The following is a 17588-nucleotide window of genomic DNA, read 5'->3' as shown; positions in this document are numbered from 1 at the left end:
CTCTCTAATATACTCTTTCATTTAAAGGGGTGAAATAAACAGATGATGGGAGCTCTAGTCCTCATTGTGAAGGAATGCAGTCGGCCGAGTCCCCTAACACCCTGCATGAAGCAGAGATGTACTGGCCACAATAAATTAGGCCCTCCCTCCGCAGACCAGCATCTCCCCCTCAATGTTTTTCTTGCGTACCGAGGAATCCTCTGCTTAATTAATTTAGAATGTGTAAATAAAGCAGAGATACAGGCCTCCCCTCTTCTCTGGAAACAAAATATTAACTTTGGAAGTGTTCGCCCCATCGACTTCGACTCACTGAAGGACACCTGCTGTTGGCCTGTCATCCCACACACAGAGAAACACACTCGGCATCACCAAGATTCAGAAATCTGTTCTGTCATCAGATTAGCACAATAGCTTCTTTATAGCTATGACCCAAAAATGACCGCTCGACCAAAAGTGATTTATGGTCAGTTTAATGGCGGTATCCATGGCAACATGCCCAACTTATCCTCCCGTGCGTCTTCTCTGTTTGCCGGAAAACAGTAACACACACTCCTCCAAGATGTGACCGGGATATCACCGAATAGGAGCCTGGCTTAGTGAAGGTTTAGTGCTAGCGCTATGGAAGCCCGGGGACTTAACTTGTGACTCAAAAACTCTTGGTTTGATGGAGAGGGGCAGCTGTCGTCTGTCCGCGGCATGCTCCCGTTATCCGGTCAGGATACCACTACCACACACACACAGACACACACAAATATATTTATTTATTGGGGCGCATATATACGTTATGTTATATATGCAGGTTTTTAATGCGCTGCTTTATTGACACACACACACACCACTCGCCCACACTCGTTTCAATACTGGATCTCTACATTATATTTCTCAGCAACAAGGAGGTAAAAGAGCTGTTTTTGAAGTAAACTCGCATCTTTATCGTTTGAAGAGAGAGACGCACAGACACAGTTAATTCACACACGAAACATCCATCCATCCATCTCTCTCTCGATCAAACTTAAAAAAAAAAAAAAACTGACATGTTAAATTATTTGCAACTTCCATCTTCTTACCTCGCTCTCTTCCAATGTTAAACTGATCTAGTGATGTGTCGTTCGCGAACGAGTCGGCTCTATGAGTCGGTTCCTTTAAGTGAACAATATGAGTCGGTTCCTGTCTGAGAGCCGTTTTCTAAGAGCAGTTTTTTTTAAACTTAATACAAGACAAAGTAATGGGGTGATTTTTGACTCCATGTTTGTTGACACGCGCACTTCCTGTATTGATTATGTTGCTTTGATGTGTAGGTGATGATTCTCGCTCGTGATTGGTCGCATGCACATAATATCAACAGAATCAACTCACGTGCACAGAGAGACAATGCTTCAGGGCTAATAGATATAACGATACAACTGTTTTGGATGCTTTTGTTTTGCACGCTGTAATTTAGTTTGTATCTTTTATGTGGCACATCATGTTAAATTTGAGTATGATTTGTAGTTTGTGTTTTGGATAGTTTACTACCCTGAGAGCATATAGGCACCGAATACATCCCGTAGCCTATATTTAACGCCTGCATTTACATCTGCAAGATGTATTTTTTTTAGATTGTTTATCTGCAATATGTCTCTAAGACGTTTCCTATCAGATGTTAAAAATATATTTAGAAAATGTCATGAAGATGTTTATGATTTACAATGTATGTAAATCTGCTTTTTCTAAGACAGTTTCTACAGATGTTTTCCAGATCAAGCACTCTGTTTTACTTTCTTACATAAATTAGGTTTTTATGCCAAAAAATAATGTAAAGTTATGGTATTTTGGAAAAGTTTATAGAGCCAGAATTATGACAAAACATTCTTAATTTGAATTGTGAAAATCTGAATTATAGTGTGAATTAGCAAAACTGAATATTATGTGGCATTTTGTGTGTGTGTGTGTGTTTATATATATATATATATATATATATAATATAAATGGTTTAGTTTAATTACTTTGAATCATTTAATTATATTTGTGCACACAGGTCAAAACAATGTCAGACAAATTTGGCTGAATTAGAAAAGCCAGGGGGGTACTAATTAGACATTATAAATAGACATTTGGGAGTCGAAAGAGCTGGTTCTTTTTGCTGAGCTGAGCCAAATGATCCGGATCCCTAAAAAGAGCCGGAATTCCCATCAACTAACTGATGCTTCCTGCTGAAATTCGCGCTCTGCTTCTGTGAACAACAAACCCCTCCTACTTTGATTTGATTGGGCATCTCAATTATTTTGACACCGGCAAGTTCTGTTTGCCCGCTGAGGCAGACCTGGCTGAAAATGTTAAGCCTTTTTGTCATCTTAAACAGAGCGCTGCATAACATATTCTACAGCAGATCAGTGCAACATATATTGGGGGGATAGACTGGCCATTTCTAAAAAGGGAGGGGTGGGGGGGCTAAATATATCAATATATCACATATAGTCTCTCTTTCTAGAAGACAAATTTTCCATAAGTGTGAAATGTTGAGGTCTGTCTAAACAAAATAATGATCTTTTGGGTTTCAAGACTAATCCAGCATGTTTCTCAACTGAGAGGAATAGTCTACGTTTTCATCTTGAAATGAAAACTTAATTCCCGTGTCACTTTTAACGGCTCTATTTTCCACAGTAAAAGAAATGAGATACACGTCTATTCCAAAGCCAGGTGAAAGAGAAACTTTGTTAGTGCAGGCATTCTTCGTAAACTGAAGAATGTTTTCGGAAAGAATGGGAAAGTCCCGCGATAAAAATGAAGTTTACTATCCAGAGTGAAATGCGATCAGAGAAAGGTCGTGGGGCCAAACTTTTTAAGACTAATGTTTATTTAGAGAAGTGAGCGCTGTCTATGAGCCTCCCGCGCGCTCTCCTCGAGCGCAGCGCTAATGTCTTTAGCAGAGCTGACCGGACCACCGCGCGCGCGCGAGCCTCTCCTGGCTACTGACACTGTGGCGGGAGCCCCTTGAGGAGACTTGTGTATCAAAATTCTAGACGGACAAATCACAATATTTGGTTTCGACACATTTATTATTTAGAAATTCTAACCGTTACTCTTGTTTCAGATTGACCCCGTTGCCTCGATGTTTTTGTTGATAACAGATAAAACCCTCCGTGTTTTTGTATTACTGCATGTGCGTTGTTTGTAAGGAGACCGAGGCTCAATCGAACTGTGTTTTCTTACTGTTTGTAAAATTGAATTAGATACGGTTAGGAATCTGACCTCGTAGCAGACCCCCACATATTTCCAACTCCCAGGTCCGTCGTGTTTTGGGGTGTTTTGTTTGTTCAGCTGGAATGGCCATCAAGCAGCCAGTCCATATTTTCCGCGTCGAACTCCCTTTCCTCTCTTTCCTCGCTCCCTCCTGAGACAGTCCCGTCTCACGCTCCCTCGGCCGCGCGCCCCACTACCAACACGGGAGGACACTCTGCTCTGGAGGAACACCTTCTAACACACATTTCAACATTTATGATACTTTCATTCAGAAAACACAATCATAACACCAGATCTGCAGTAACTCATCGTTTCTGGCAGTTTTTATGGGATAGGGTGTGCTCAGTGGCGGTTCTACACGGAGGCCTAAGGAGACCAGTGCCTCTGTAGACATGTCCCTGCCACCCCTGTGGCCACCCCCGTGCTGAAAAAAAAAGTAATATGATTTTACACGCGAGCGCCAAAAGCGGAGCTAATGTGACGCAACATTCAACATTCGGGTTAATTAGTGCAGCGCACCCAAACACTTAGGAACTTAATTATATTAAGGGATGCAAACATCGCGCTTTTCGGCGCCTCCCGTTTTTTCACATCAGTTTGGGTGACTTGGGTCTGATTATAATTTCTCAAAGTCATCTGAAGAAATTCCATAGCTTAATGTTATGGACAGAAGACTTTTTTACATCATTAAATTAAAGTTTACGGAAACCTTGTTTTCCCTCCTCCTCGGCTGTCAATCATTCTCCATTCAGTATTCAAATAGCGCGCACCTCGTCCATTTACAGAAGGATGCATGGTAAAACTCTCTCCAATATTATATACTCACATTATAATGCTTGATCTGTAGATAAAAAGGCTGTGGATTTGCATAAAATGACTTTATTTTGTGTATTTGTATTTCATGTTTGTTGCTGTTTTTAAAAGACTCGCTTGTGCCTGTTAGATCACACACGTTTTAAAAGCCGTAAACTTTTAAAATCACTTTGTGAGCTCAGTTTTGAAGCGTTTCATATTATCATGGTTTTGCGCACTGAAAGATTATTAAAAGCTTATTATATTTTAGCCTGCACAATACATTTAAAATAAGCATGATTTAATTGTATATTATTTCTGTGTAGTGTAGTGTAAGCATTATAAATATATACACTTCTGAATTCTTGACATTCATATATAAATATTAAATTGTGAAATGATTGCCTGATTGAATTTTATAAGAGTACTAATAGTAATTTGTTTTTATTAACATGTTTAGATTGTGTAAAATTACTGTGTAGATTTTTTTAAGAATTACTTTTTGTATTTATTTGCATTACATTTAAATAAAATATGTTGCCATTTTTAATGTGCCCCTCTGGTTAAACACTGGCCTCTCCTTGGCCCCCCTAGTAAAATTTGTCTAGAGCCGCCACTGGGTGTGCTTAACGGTTTGAACGAACTATTTGGGTATTTTTAAAAGACCAGAATTTTAATGGAGAACGATATTTCTTAATTACATTAACCAGTACATATTTTTGTATTTTTAAGAGCTTAGGTATTTAAAAAAAAATAATAATTTTGTACCTCTACAAACTTCTAGAGTTGCAGCAACAACATGTTTCTTACAGTTTAAGTGTTAGTGCATTAAAACTATTGGAGAGATGCCACACCACTGAGACAAGGCCATTGAGAACACGGATTAACAATGGCTGGGGAGCAACACATACCAAAGAACATACTCAAGTGAAGAGGCAGCGGGCATAGAGTGCATGATGAAGCCTCTCTGCACTTTACTCTCTTAGAACTACCTTGTCACAGCAGAGCCCCCTGCCTCCCTGATATGGGCCAGCATACGGGCACAATAGCTTTGAGTTCACCAGGTGACTCGAAACACTTAATGTTCCACCGATCTCAAGCACCTTTCCCCAACCCCACTCTATATAGTATGATGGTGTGAGGTAATGAGAGTTTGTGTGTACGTGTGTGTGTGTGTGTGTGTGTGTGTGTGTGTGTCTAAATAATACCAGATAGTCCATTGCCAGATAATCCAGATTTGTTGCACCTAGTGTTTAACACTATGGACAAACATTGTCTAAATGTGTCCTATCCAGTGGTTCATTGTTTCAAGATGCTGACGTGTTGTGTTGCTGTTGTGTGCTATTTGAATTTATTTACTCTCACATTTGTAGATCTGTGTGCAGGACAGGAAATGAGAAGGGGAAGTATTTGTGCATTTTGGAATGAAGTCTTACCCTCTGCTCCTGTTTGTCATCCCTCTTCTACACCCCAGCCAGCCAAAGTGAATCCACAGATGAAATGTTCTGGCACAAGTGAAAAGACTTCTTTATATACATAAAAAAATAAAAATCAACAAACATGCTGAAAATTTGATTAAAAAAATATTATAATATATAATAAATGAAATGTATATGTATTATTACCAATCTGATTAATAGCCTCTTTACCAAAAAAAAAAAAAAAAAAAAAATCTGACCTCTAAACAATTTATTAATTAGTATATATTACTAGCAAATTGCCTGTTTATTAGTAATTATAAAGCAGATATTAATGCCTTTGTACATTACCATATATTGCCATAAAATGTGGTAATACATTACCATATTTTGGAACCCATAATGCTACCCTAAAATTTGTAATTTGAGGCAAAAGTTGTAGCTAACAGTTAGTTGATATTGAGGATTGGTCCCCAAACTAAAAAGCCTATATATATATATATATATATATATATATATATATATATATATATATATATATATATATATATATACAACCCGAATTCCGGAAAAGTTGGGACGTTTTTTAAATTTTAATAAAATGAAAACTAAAGGAATTTCAAATCACATGAGCCAATATTTTATTCACAATAGAACATAGATAACGTAGCAAATGTTTAAACTGAGAAATTTTACACTTTTATCCACTTAATTAGCTCATTTAAAATTTAATGCCTGCTACAGGTCTCAAAAAAGTTGGCACGGGGGCAACAAATGGCTAAAAAAGCAAGCAGTTTTGAAAAGATTCAGCTGGGAGAACATCTAGTGATTAATTAAGTTAATTGATATCAGGTCTGTAACATGATTAGCTATAAAAGCTTTGTCTTAGAGAAGCAGAGTCTCTCAGAAGTAAAGATGGGCAGAGGCTCTCCAATCTGTGAAAGACTGCGTAAAAAAAATTGTGGAAAACTTTAAAAACAATGTTCCTCAACGTCAAATTGCAAAGGCTTTGCAAATCTCATCATCTACAGTGCATAACATCATCAAAAGATTCAGAGAAACTGGAGAAATCTCTGTGCGTAAGGGACAAGGCCGGAGACCTTATTGGATGCCCGTGGTCTTCGGGCTCTCAGACGACACTGCATCACTCATCGGCATGATTGTGTCAATGACATTACTAAATGGGCCCAGGAATACTTTCAGAAACCACTGTCGGTAAACACAATCCGCCGTGCCATCAGCAGATGCCAACTAAAGCTCTATCATGCAAAAAGGAAGCCATATGTGAACATGATCCAGAAGCGCCGTCGTGTCCTGTGGGCCAAGGCTCATTTAAAATGGACTATTTCAAAGTGGAATAGTGTTTTATGGTCAGACGAGTCCAAATTTGACATTCTTGTTGGAAATCACGGACGCCGTGTCCTCCGGGCTAAAGAGGAGGGAGACTTTCCAGCATGTTATCAGCGTTCAGTTCAAAAGCCAGCATCTCTGATGGTATGGGGGTGCATAAGTGCATACGGTATGGACAGCTTGCATGTTTTGGAAGGCTCTGTGAATGCTGAAAGGTATATAAAGGTTTTAGAGCAACATATGCTTCCCTCCAAACAACGTCTATTTCAGGGAAGGCCTTGTTTATTTCAGCAGGACAATGCAAAACCACATACTGCAGCTATAACAACAGCATGGCTTCGTCGTAGAAGAGTCCGGGTGCTAACCTGGCCTGCCTGCAGTCCAGATCTTTCACCTATAGAGAACATTTGGCGCATCATTAAACAAAAAATACGTCAAAGACGACCACGAACTCTTCAGCAGCTGGAAATCTATATAAGGCAAGAATGGGACCAAATTCCAACAGCAAAACTCCAGAAACTCATAGCCTCAATGCCCAGACGTCTTCAAACTGTTTTGAAAAGAAAAGGAGATGCTACACCATGGTAAACATGCCCCGTCCCAACTATTTTGAGACCTGTAGCAGAAATCAAAATTGAAATGAGCTCATTTTGTGCATAAAATTGTAAACTTTCTCAGTTTAAACATTTGCTATGTTATCTATGTTCTATTGTGAATAAAATATTGTCTCATGTGATTTGAAAGTCTTTTAGTTTTCATTTTATTAGAATTTAAGAAAAAAAACGTCCCAACTTTTCCGGAATTCGGGTTGTATATATATATATATATATATAATATAGAATATAGAATATATAGAACATATAGAATATAAATAATTTACTTTATACACAGTCATAATACAACCATTCTAAATTATTTATTTGAGAATTGTTTATCTGACTGTTAGCTAACCTTTTTCAGAGAAATATAAAAGCATGCTTAGTCTCACCTTTATTACATCAACACTATTTAAATGTTGCCATTGTTATAAGAAGCAGGACGTGACTGAGAGCTAATATTAGTTTAATAGAAAGCAGATGATGCATTTCTGTCACCCTGGTTGAGAGAGCATATGTGTGATAGTTGTTGACGCTCTGAGGTTTGATTTTTTCTGTTTGTTCACAAAGCGGACAGGTATAAGGCCATCATGCAACATGGAATCACACTTACTCCGTCTAAAATACTTTTTCCTGTGTCAGCAAACACCACAGTAGCTGTGGAGCACCCTTATTACTTCAGCAACTCTCTGCCATTTAAAATTTCTCACAACGAATGGAGAGAGGAGGTGGAGACTACATCCCCCCCCATAGAGAGTTTCTAAGGTAGTAACCCTACTTTAGTGGTTTTATTCCTAAATACTGCTTCTCATACCCTAATCTTTTAAGAGAGGACTGTGTGTGTGCATGCACATGTGTAGCTGTATTCCTCTTAGTCTTTTGTTGCCTTTAGAGAACCTTTCCTAGGACTAATTTTCAGTCTTGAAGCACCATGTTATGGAGGAACACGTCTTTGGTGGTGTATGTGTGGGTTTCTTCATGTGCATATATATATTTGTGTGTGTGTGTGTGTGTGTGTGTGTATGTATGTGGCCACACAGGGCTAAAGGTTCTGAAGTGGGTTGTGGTTTTCAGCCCCCAAGTTCAAAGCTGAGGAGGGCTGAAAAGCGGGAAAAGATGATGAGACCTCTCTAATGCACCTTATTTAAAAAATGTTAGGAATAAAGAAATAAAAGCTGGCCAGAAACAATGGCCGTCCTCCCTGAGAGGCAGCAGCAATGGAGGTGAAGTGCCCTGAGATTGCGGAGCAGAGGCTCAAACAGAGAGGCATCTGGCAGTACAGGGGCTGTGTATAATCTGCACTAATGATTAATGTCCTCTAGTAATTTTACTAAGGATTTCTCCTCTCTTTTTTTGTCATGAATGCATTGTGAGAGAACTCAGAGAAAGTATGCCTCTCTGTGTATGTGCATGTTTCCGGCAGAGAAAGTGACAGAGAGATGAAGTTAAGTGGGCTGTTTAGATGTAACAGATGCTGAGTGAGTGGGAGAAAGGAGAATGAAAGGACGTCGCAAGGCTGTGGGAGGAAAAAGCTCAAGTGAAAATAATATAATTTCACAGGGTCTCTCCTTATCCTATGGCAGCCTGTGCTTATGAATCAGTGTTGGATGTACAGAAAGAATGGTTATGTAGAGGCACAAAATCAATTATCTCTCAAATAAAAATGAATTCATTTGATGCCAGCTATCTTCCTACTCTAATATAACCTTTTGCTATTTTTGTTCCATATCACCTCCTTTTATTTCTGGGTCATGTTTTAGAGTTGGGCAGGAAGTTTTTCCTGGGTATTTATGTGTCGAGAGGATGTTCAGCACGAGGGAGGCCGACAGGGTGGCAGACTTCTGTGTGAGTAGCATGACGGGAGGGAAGAGGAAGTGTGTATCCACCAGTGTTTGTCTTCCCCTGCGGTCCTGCCCGGCTCTGTCACAGGCCATTGTGGCCTGGGCAGATTGATGGGCAGCAGTGGGAGGAAGCTGAAAGCTAGGAAAGAAACAGCTAACAGATATGCTGCTCCATCCTTATTTCTTCTTGTCATGCATATATTATTTTCAGTACAGCTCTCAAGATTCAAATTGTTTTGTTAGCATGGTAAATAAGTGCCAAAGCACTTATTAAAATATAGTAAAATAAACATACAAGCACATTTTCACAAATATACACCAGTTAAAAAAAGTGAAGCATGTAGGAATAAAGCAATATGTTTTGTTTGCTCAAAGCCAGATTTGAGTTACTAAGCTTTTTCAAGTAGGTATGTCATTTTTTTCATCTGGTGTAAAATATATATATTTTTAAAACTGTAACAGTATACAAATATTATTACTTACTTATAAAAATATTGAGCAACACAACCATGATTGAGCTTTCAACAATGATGATAATTATATATATATATATATATATTTTTTCTTCAGGATTTTAATGAATAGAACATTCAAAAGAACAGCATTTATTTGAAACCGAAATCTTTCGTAACATTATAAATATGTTTACTGTTACTTTTGATTAATTTAGTAGTATACATGCACCTCTTTTTTGTTTTTGTTTTGTTTGTGGTTTTACAGTGTAATGTCATGAGTATAAATACATCTACTCCAGACAAAATGAGATTCGCCAACAAAAACTGTTGAAGTTCCACAATTGGGAATTTATCGGTTCCTTGTCAAGTACCACCAGCCATGATGCCTAACCTCAAGAAAACAAGGTGAAAACAGTGAAAGAATAGGAATAACTTTGTGTTATATTTTGCAAGAGTCTGACATCACAAATTTCAAAATTAATTAGCACTTATTTTATGAAATAATATAGTTCTTGTTTTCAAGTTTTGATGTGGATCTGTCTGACAAAAGACTGAAATGATCAAGTTGCTTTAGAAAATGCAATTAAGTTAATTGTCGGTTCATCCTGACTGCTCTTATTTCCCCATCATCATCTTTTTTATTTCTCAACCTTATATTTTTTGTATTTTCTTTGTATTTTTTTTTACTTCAGAGCTGACCATAGTTTTACCGTTTATCCTGTGCTGGAGTTTTACAGGTCAGGAGTGCTGAACTGGAATCAGCATTGAGAACCATGAGCAGGATGAAATGGAATCAGATCCCAGATGATTCCTTCTGTTTTGAGCTGCGCTATAAATGCCGGTCCAGATGGCAGGGAACTGGTATGTGCTTCCAGTGAGCCAACTCTCTCACCCTCTGCTGATCTTCTTCCTGTGCTCTGTCAATCTTACTGTCCTAATTCAGTTCAACACTCTTTTCTTGTCATAGACGTGTCCGGCCCATACCTTTTAGTGAATCACCCCATTCTAGATTATAATGCTTCTGGTTTGCTTTTCATACCTAGATACCTTCCCTTGCTCCCTTTCTCTCTCTCAGTCATTCTGTTTGCAATTTCTCTATGAAAAGAGCACGAGACGAAAGAAAGCCAAAGGGAGAAAGGTCACTCTCGGGTGAGTGATATCACCCCACCCAGGTCGATACCATATGCTCACACTCTGTACAGGCACTCTTCTGCCATGCATTTTTGCAGATTTGTAGATATGTAAAAGTTTTTTTTTTTGAAAGAGGACAAAGGAATAGCAATTAATTTAATTTTTGCAGCCAGTGAATGTGAAAAAAAATATGTTAGGTTATATTATATTCTTTTGTCAGTCAACTATTGTACATACCTGCATATGTGGGAGAGTATGCAGGTGTTGGTCCACAGCAGTAATTTAAAGAGCCAGGGCAGCAAATTAATGAATGAGTGTGTGTACGTTTGAACGGGATCCTGTTGAGAGTAATTGTGTATACAGATGCAGGTTGGGGAGAAAGAGGGAGAGGAAGAGAGAGAGAGAGAGAGAGAAAGAAAAAGAGAGAGGAGATTGGCCAATGTGTTAGTGTGGAGAGGGCAATCGAGGGGATCGTCTTCCCCGCTGGCCCTTGCCTGGCCCCAGCCGTGGTTCTCCAGGGGTCCCTCAGTTCCTTAGGAAAAACATTTCAGCCCCTCTCACCTCTGAACCCAGCCCTCGGCCTGTTTATCTTGGCTGCGCTGCCTGACAGCTTTACTGATGTTACATACAGCCACACAGGGATAGAAGGAAAAGGAGATAGAGAGGGAGAGACAAAGAAAGACAGAGAAAGAGAAGACGGGAGGAAAGCAGGAGGTAGAGCTGGTTTACTCAGATCCTTTTTTGGAGGTGTTGTTGACTCATTAGTGATGCTGGAGTAGAGGTGGGACAAAATGTGGGAAGCGAAGAGGAGGAGTTGAGAATAAAAGCGGGAGTTACCTTGCTGAATTATTCCAAATTAAAATCAAATCTATGATGTTTACTAAAATAAAATTGTTATTCATGTTGTTCAAAAAGTGGAGCACAGCGCAGCAATGCCAATGCCAAGGTCGTTGTGTACGTTGAATGCAATGTAAGTCACTTTTGATAATGTATATGGATGTAAATGTAAAATTGAAATAATTAAACATGGAATGCATGGAAGTCTTTATATTTACTATAATTTTCAGTCATTATGGTTATAGGTATTAAACACAGGTTAGAGAGGTGACCTGATCACATAGACTGTATTTCGGTTTTGATTCTGCTGTTCTGTGTCCTGTACAAACATGAAATGAAAATTCACTATTTAAACTACTTTCTGAATGCATTTTAATGATCTTATAGTGAACAATTCATGCATATGTTATTTTTTAACATTTACATTTTTTACACTGCAACTTTAATGGTTTAAAACACTGAATGTGTTTGTGGCAGGTCCATGTGCCATTCAGAAATGAGAGCGCCTATAATTCAAATTCCTGAGTTTTTATGCTTTTTTTTGTTTTGTTTTTAAACCCTGTGAGATTGAAGGTTTGATAGACTGACTAAGAAGCAAATCATTAAATTTTGAATGTTACTCGACCTAAAATTTGCAGGCTATAAGTAAAGTCCACCATGGGATTTATTGCCATTTTGCTTTCTTTATTTCAAAATAGATCTTGTATATTTATGCAGCGAAAGAGCTTATTCTTGTGCCAAGGACTGAATTGTCCCGAAATAATCTGTAATATATCTACCCAACAAAAGACCCTGTTGCTTTGCTTGTGTTTGAAACGGTTATTTTGAGTGGATTTAATGGTGTTATATGGTGTTTTTAATGTGGTTTGGTATGATAATGTTTATGATGATGTTTGATTATACACTCATTTGTTTGGTATGATTATTTTCAGTTTAAAGGTGCCATCCTGGTATGGTGGTGTTTAATTTGGCGGTTTATGGTGGTACAATGGTGTAACGTGATGTTATATGGCTTGGATTTGTCTTGGGGTGTGTTCAGTTCTTCAAGGCATTGCTGCTTATGCAGCTGGACAAGCTGTAATAACACAAACACAACTTAGCACAGCACTGCAGGTTGTATTAGCCCAGATCATGTTTCCCACAGCACAGAACCTGACTTGTTGGTGGGGGGACTACACCACAATTACTACGGTGATTAATCACCTGAGACAGTTCCTTAACAGATGTGTTTGTTTGTAAAAATGTTTGCTTGTCTTATTAGCCCCAGTGGTCACCTATGCAAATCACACCACAGTGTGTCTCCTGTCTGAATGGCTGTTGTTCATGCGTGGTTGTTATAATACAAAGTGGCATTATTGTTAGGGCTGTTGCTCAACGAGTGTCGAAATCAAGTGGGTTAGCAGATTAGTGGAGCCAAAAGGGACTGTAGGGGTGTAAAAACAGCCAGTGCTCGGATGAAACAAAATACAGACTAGTTTTCATCCCCTGCACTAAAATTGAGAACCAGAAAAACATGCTGGCAATTCTACCACAGAGTATATTAGCACTGCCATACGCAGTTTTCTTATGTTGAGAAACTATATGAGTTCAGTCCAAGTACTTTAAGACATTACACTATACTGTAGCATTCATTCATTCATTCATTCATTCATTTTTGGTCAAAGATATTACCTGAAATGGCAGAAAATTATTATTATCATTGTTTTTTTACATTTCATTAATTAATTCATTTTCTCCATGCTAAATTGTAGAAAAAATATGTATTTAATGGATGAATGTACAGTCTAATTAGAAAGATGTTTTAAGTGTACGGTTTTGATAGACTACCTGTAAATTAACCATAATTGCTATTGTTTATTAAAAAAATAAGAATTTCATATCACATTTTAATTTTTCCTAGTCATATCTGAATGAAATTGTCTTTTAATATTTGAAGTTATACATTTATATATATCTTGTTCTATTATTAGTTTACTTTTCTGTTCTGTCTCTGTCTGTCTGTCTGTCTCTCTCTCTCTCTCTCTCACACACACACACACACACACACACACACACACACACACACACACACACACACACACACACACACACAGTCACACAAAACTAGTAATTTTTGAGTTTCAAAAAATACTGTTTGGTATGTTTTTTTAAGCATTCTATTTTACTTGGACAAAGGAATTGTTAATTATATATCCAAGAAACACACACACACACACACACACACACACACACACACACACACACATACACACACACACACACACACACACACACACAAATAGTGTGTGATATATACAGTGGTATGCGAAAGTTTGGGAACCCCTTGCAGAATCTGTGAAAATGTGAATAATTTTTACAAAATAAGGGATTATACAAAATGCATGTTATTTTTTATTTAGTATTGTCCTAAGATATTTTACATAAAAGATGTTTACATTTAGACCACAGGAACAAAAATAGCAAAGAAAATTCAAATAACCCCATTCAAAAGTTTGGGAACTCTTGGTTCTTAATACTGTGTGTGGTTACCTGGACGATCCACGACTGTTTTTTTTTTTTTTGTGATGGTTGTTCATGAGTTTCTCGTTTGTCCTGAACAGTTAAACTGAGCACTGTTCTTCAGAAAAATCCTCCATGTCCTGCCGATTCTTCAGTTTTCCAGCATCTTTTACATATTTGAACCCTTTCCAGCAGTGACTGTATGATTTTGAGATCTTTTCACACGGAGGACAACTAAGGGACTCAAACACAACTATTAAAAAAGGGACAAACATTCTCTGATGCTCCAGAAGGAAACACGATGCAAGAGCCAGGGAGTGAAAACCTTTAGAATTTGAAGATCAAGGTAAATTTCACTTGATTTGTCTTCCGGTAAACATGCAGGTATCTTCTGTTGCTTCCGAAGAGCAGTAATTCAACAAAATAAAATGCAAAATTTGGACATATTTGTCCTGTTCAAAAGTTTTCACCCCCTGGCTCTTAATGCATTGGGTTAAAACATGCAAAAGATGCTGGAGAACTGAAGAATCTGCAGGACATGAAGGATTCTATATGAAGGAAGAACAATGCTCAGTTTAACTGTTCAGAACAAACAAGGGACTCATGAACAACCATATTGGATCATCCAGGTATCCACACACATTATTAAGAACCAAGGGTTCCCAACTTTTGAATGGGGTTATTTTAATAATTTCAGCAATTTATTTTTTTCTTGTGGACTAAATGAAAACACATTTTATGTAAAATATCTAACTCAGGACAATACTTAATAAAAAAAATAACATGCATTTTGCATGATCTCTCTCATTTTGCTAAAATTATTCACATTTTCACAGCTCCTGCAAGGGGTTCCCAAACGTTCGCATGCCACTGTAGATAGCCAATTTCTATGAGATTATCTATTCTCTCAGAAAGAATTCCAATCATACTTACAGCAAAATAAGTTTTACATTCATGTAGGAAAATCCTAAAAAGTAAAATTTATTTTTATTACATAATCAGTCATCTCTCCTTCAAACACATACAAACAAATTTTCAACATCATTCTAACATTGTGTAGTATATTTAGTGTAAACATTAGCCCTGATACACAACATTCTACTGCATAAGTTATAGCGTCATCCATCCTCTTCTCCTGGTCTGTCTGCCATCTCTGTGGAAACAGTCCTCTACAGTACAACAGCTGTGAGAACAGAGGTTATAAAGGTCAGTCACAGGCTGAGAGAAAGATCTGTGTAGGCCTGTCAGTAGTTACATAGATTTTAACATCTGGCATGGCCCTAGAGACACAAGAGGCAGAGAGAGAGAGTTAAAGCACTCTATGTCATAGCATTGACAACCTGACCCTGTCTGACCTTTGACTTCTGCTGTCCTTCACTCTCTACCAAACCAGGACATCAGTCAGCCGTGGAATCTCCCTTTCACCTTTACTCTCTTGATCTGTTCTCAGAAGGATAATTATTTATTTTAAAACATTGAAGTGATTCATTTGGCAAACATATTTGCACTTTTCCCCACCAATATTTATTCTTGAAGTATTAAAAGCAACCATCAAGGAGCCAGACTTTTTATGAGGAATTATAAGTGAAATCATTAAATTCCAGTCCCTAAATATGACACACATTCTGCTGCTCATTCTTCAAGAAATCATTTGGTATATACTAATTTCATGTCATCACCCTAGACTAGTTTGATTTGGTTATAACAGATATTTGCCTTGTTTATTTGCTGTGTCCAATACTGTGCAGATTCACATAGTCCCCAGAGCGCCAGATGATCATAGTGAAATGAAAGTGAGCTTGTATCTAATTTGGCATTTAGCTGACATGTATAACAGGGAGGAGTCTCCTCTGAGCATCACTGGGTTAAGTGGTATAATGGAAATAGTACATGGGTCATCTCTCACATGGTTTGAATCTACAACATTTTGGTTTCCTTATCAGTTCTTTCTCCTAGTTTGCACCACTCCATTTTTAAAATGAGCTGAGGCATCTTGTGGAGGTCTGAATTGGTGTTTTGTCTCATTGGTGTTAGCAATCAGATCCAGCCACCCACCCTCCCACCCCGTCTCGATACCTCCTATCTCGTGAGCTCCAATGATGTTTGCTTGGTTTAGGTCAATCTTATGGTGAACTGCATCCAATCTGGCATAATAACATGTGTTCCACACTAGGCATTGCAAGCTGGGACACTACAGAAAAAAAAGAGGAGAGGAAGAATTTGAACAAGGCAGGAACCTGGAGGAATGAAGAGGGGAAAAAACTTAGAAGAAAATGATCTTATCAGAAAGCTGATTGTGAGTTAAATAAAGAATATGAGGTTAAGGGGAAGGCATCTTTTTCCTGAAGCATGCTGAGCATGGACACCCTGCGTACAAACGGCAACTGGCTCAGAAGTGATAGATGAGCTGAAGGGAGGAGGGTGGTAGGGCACAAGAAAGGGTAGTAGATACAAGCCTTGAGAGGGAGCATAAGAGTGAGAGGGCCATTCTGACCAGAGAGAAAGAGGGAGAGAGAGATGGTGATGAAAAAAAGCAAAATTACAAATTTGATCAAGGATTTCTGAATAGCAGAGGCCATATCGAGAGCAGGGCTATCTGGACCGGCACATCTGCAGAATCCATTACAGGGTGCGCAGTGCATTCATGTGTTTTTTCATGCCTGGCTGTCCTAAGACCATGCCGCAAAGCTGGGCTCAGGTTTCGCCTGTGTGCGCCGGGGGGCCGTCTTCTGTTGACGCATGATGATTTAGTCAGGTGTGAGCGTGCACTTTCCAATTTGGGGGGAGATAAATTAGAAGTGATTTTTTATGGAGACAGTGTCTCAGTTCCCTGCCTTGCAGTCCACCCCTACTGTGCTCTGTCAACTCAACTGATGTGTTTATAAAGAGCGCTGAGGCCAGACCTCCGGGCCCTTGCTAGAGCACACACACTTACACAAACTTATAGGCTTTGCTTGTAAACATGTACACAAACACAGATGTATGTCAATATATACCTCTAAAAAAAATAGTGGGGTACATAATTGGAATTCAAATGGAATTGGAATTCAAAATCGAAATTATATGGAAATAAACAAAGTTTCAGGATTCATTCGTTTTGAATATTTAAAATTACGTGCTATGACATTAAACTGCACCATTTCTAGGTTACTAGTAATCAAATGGGCAAATTTGTGAAATTGACTATTTTAAGTCCAATGTACAAATTATATTAAAGGAAAAGGGGTTATGCCAAATACTAAGAGATTCCCAAAATCTTGTTCATGTTTTATTCAGGTTTTCACTTAAATTGGTATGCTGATAAAAACTGATTTGAATAAAAAATAGACAAATTTTTCTTGTCTCAAACTCCCAGGTGAATCTTACAAAGCCTGACAAAGCTTAATTACTGAATTGTGAAAATGTCATTCTCATTATCAATGTGAAAAAATAATTAAATATTTTGTT

This window comes from Carassius carassius, chromosome 34 (assembly GCF_963082965.1).
Source record: "Carassius carassius chromosome 34, fCarCar2.1, whole genome shotgun sequence".
In the NCBI taxonomy this organism is placed as follows: domain Eukaryota; kingdom Metazoa; phylum Chordata; class Actinopteri; order Cypriniformes; family Cyprinidae; genus Carassius; species Carassius carassius.
This window is presented reverse-complemented; position numbering follows the sequence as displayed.